Source organism: Stenella coeruleoalba, assembly GCF_951394435.1.
Source record: "Stenella coeruleoalba genome assembly, chromosome: 15".
NCBI lineage: Eukaryota > Metazoa > Chordata > Mammalia > Artiodactyla > Delphinidae > Stenella > Stenella coeruleoalba.
In genome coordinates, this window is record NC_137161.1 from 81,436,994 (window position 1) to 81,440,762 (window position 3,769).

Consider the following 3,769-nt stretch of genomic DNA (forward strand, 5'->3'; position numbering starts at 1 on the left):
GAGGTTGTATGTTTCTAGAAATTTGTCCATTTCTTCTAGGTTGTCCAATTTGTGGGCATATAACTGTTCATAGTATTCACTTACGGTTTTTTTTGGTATCTCTGTGATATTGGTTGTTATTTCTCCTCTTTCAGTTCTTATTTTGTTTATTAGGTCCTCTCTTTTTCTTGATGAGCCTGGGTAAAGGCTTATCAATTTTGTTTGTCTTTCAAAAAAAAATATCAGCTCTTGGTTTCATCTTTTCGTTTTTTTTTTTGGTCTCTATTTCCTCTCTGGTATTTATTTCCTTCTTTCTACTGACTTTGGGCTATGTTTGTTCTTATTATAATTCCTTTGGATGGTAAGTTAGGTTGTTTGAGAGTTTGCTTGTTTCTTTTTTTTTTTTTTTTTTTGCAGTACGCGGGCCTCTCACTGTTGTGGCCTTCTCCCATTGCAGAGCACAGGCTCCGGATGCACAGGCTCAGCGGCCATGGCTCACAGGCCCAGCCGCTCTGCGGCATATGGGATCTTCCCGGACCAGGGCACGAACCTGTGTCCCCTGCATCGGCAGGCAGACTCTCAACCACTGCGCCACCAGGGAAACCCCTGCTTGTTTCTTGAGGTAGGCCTGCAAAGCTATAAACTTTCTTTTTAGAACTGCTTTTGCTGCAACCCATAGATTATGGAAAGTTGTATTTCCCTTTTCTTCTGTCTGGAGGTATTTTCTGGTTTCCCCTTTGATTTCTTCATCAACCCATTGTTTTGTTTTTTTTTGTGGCATGTTGGTTAGTCTCCATGTGTTTGTGCTTTTCCCATTTTTCTTCCTGTAGTTGTTTTCTAGTTTCATACCTTTGTGGTTGGAAAAAATGCTGGATGTAATTTTTATCCTCTTAAATTTGTTGACACTTTTTTGTGGCCTAGAGTGTGATCTACCCTGGAGAATGTTTCATGTGCACTTGAAAAGAATGTGCATTCTGCTGTTTGGGGATGGAATGTCCTATAGATATTTATGAAGTCTAACTGGTGTAAGGTGTCATTTAAGACCATTGTTTCCTTATTGATTTTTCTGTTTGGACAGAATGTCCATTGATGTGAGGTGCTAAAGTCTCCTACTATTATTGTATTTTCAATATCTCCCCTTATGTTTGTTAGTATTTGCATTATATAATTAGGTGCTCTTGTATTATGTGGATATATGTTAATGAGTGTTATATTCTCTTGTATTGATCCCTTTATCACTATATAATGCCCTTCTTTGTCTTTTGTTATAGACTTTGTTTTAAAATTTATTTTGTCTGAGTATTGCTACCCTACCTTCATGTCATTTCCATTTGCTTGAAATACACTTTTTCCATTCCCTCACTCTCAGTCTGTGTGTTTTCAGCTCTGAAGTGTGTCTCTTGTAAAGAGCATATAGATGAGTCTTTTTAAATCTAATCAGCCACTCTGTCTTTTTATTGGAGCATTTAGTCCATTGATATTTAAAGTGATTTTTGATATGTATGTACTTATCGCCATTTGTTACTTGTTTTCTGGTTGTTTTTGTAGTTCTTCTCTGTTCTTCTTTTCGTTTCTTCCCCCTTTGGTTTGGTTTTCTTTAGTGGTGTGGTTGTGTTACTTTCTCTCTAGTTTTATATATCTATTGTAGATTTTTGACTTGTGATTGCTGCAGGGTTCATATATGTTGACCTATAACTATATTTACTTGTTTTAAACTGGTAGTCATTTAAGTTCAAATGAATTATAAAAGATCTACATTTTAAAAATCCCCCCACCCACATTTTGTTTTTGGTGTCATATTTTATATCTTCATGTTTAACTCTTTACTGTTTATTGTAATTATAGTTGATTTTACGATGTTTTTTCCTTTAATCTTTGTACTAGCTTATGTAAGTGATTGATCCTCAGCCTTTACTATATATTTGCCTTTACTAGCAGACGATGGAGCTGAACATGAGGGCTGTGACAAAGGAGAAGAGGGCCAGGTAGATGAGGCCCTCAACGCCATTGTAGCAGAAGCCTGTGAGGGCCTGCACGTAGTCCTGAGGGCAGGCGGGAATGGGGACGGGGACACAGACGCCGAGAGAGAGAGAGAGAGAGAGAGAGAGAGAGAGAGAGAGAGAGAGAGAGAGAGAGAGAGAGGGAGGGAGGGAGAGAGAGGGAGGGAGGGAGGGAGGGAGGGAGGGAGGGAGGGAGGGAGAGAGGGAGAGAGAGAGAGAGAGGGAGGGAGGGAGGGAGGGAGAGAGAGAGAGAGAGAGAGAGAGAGAGAGAGAAAGGAAGAGAGGAAAAGAAAGGTTTTTTCCTTCCTTTTCTTTTTTGTTCATCTTGGGTGATTTCCACTACTCTGTCTTCTAGATTGCTGACTCATTCCTCTGTATCATCAAATCTATTGATTCCTTCTAGTGTATTCTTTATTTCAGTTATTGTATTCTTCAGCTCTGTTTAGTTCTTTTTTTTAATTTATTTTATTTTTGGCTGCATTGGGTCTTCATTTTTGCATGTGGGCTTTCTCTAGTTGCAGCGAGTAGGGGCTACTCTTCCTTGTGATGCATGGGGTTTTCATTGTGGTGACTTCTCTTGTTGTGGAGCATGGGCTCTAGGTGCTCGGGCTTCAGTAGTTGTGGCTCGCGAGCTCTAGAGCTCAGGCTCACTAGTTGTGGTGCACGGGCTTAGTTGCTCCGCAGCATGTGGGATCTTCCCAGACCAGGGATCGAACCCATGTCCCCCACATTGCAAGGCGGATTCTTAACCACTGTGCCACCAGGGAAGCCCTGTTTGGTTCTTTATATTTTCTAACTCTTGTTGAAATTCTCGTGGTGTTCATCCATTCTTCTCCCAAGTTCAGTGAACACCTTTATGATCATTACCATGAATGCTTTCAGGTAGATTGCTTATCTCCCCTTCATTTAGTTCTTTTTCAGAGGTTAAGTCTTGTTCCTTCATTTGTAACACTTTATCTCCTCATTTTGCCCAATTCTCTGTGTTTATTTCTGTGTATTAGGTAAGTCAGTTACCATTCCCAATCTTGGAGAAGTGGCCCTATGTAGGAGATGTTCTATGGGGCCCAGTAGCATGCTCCCCTCTGGTCACCAGAGCTGTATGCTCTAGGGGTGCCTCCTATGTGTGCGGCATGGGCACTCCCACTACAGCAGGACTGACTACTATGGGTGTGCCGGTAGGTGGGGTTGGCCCCTGGCCCAGTTGGCTACAAGGCCATGCCCTGTGTGGTGACTGTGGGCCCACTGGAGGGTGGGGTAGACTTCCACTCTGGTTGGCTCTGCAGCCTGGGGTGGGGCATGAGGCTGCTGCTGGCCTATTCCCATTGGTGGGCAGGGCCTTGTCCCCAGCGCTACTAGGCTAGAGGGAGGATTCCAAAATGGTGCTTACCAGTGCAGGTGTTATCATGGTAGAATGAGCTCCAAAAATGGCTGTTGCCAGCATCTCTGTCCCCAGGGGGAGCCCAGTTGCCTTCTGCCTCTCTAGGCTGCTCTCCAATATCAGCAAGTGAGACCGACCCAGGTTCCTCTCAAGCTACTGCCTCTGTGCTGGGACTCAGAGTGTGTGAGGTTTTCCATTTGCCCTCTAATAGCCCTCTTGCTCTCCTGAACATAAGGCCCACTGGTTTTCAAAGCCAGATGTTCTGGGGTCTGGTCTTCCCAGTGCAGGACCTCTGGGATTGGGAAGCTTGATGTGGGGCTTGGACCTCTTACTCCTTGGAGAGAATCTCTAGGATTGCGATATTCCTGCCGTTTGTGGGTTGCCGACCTGGGGGAGTGGGTCCTGACTATAC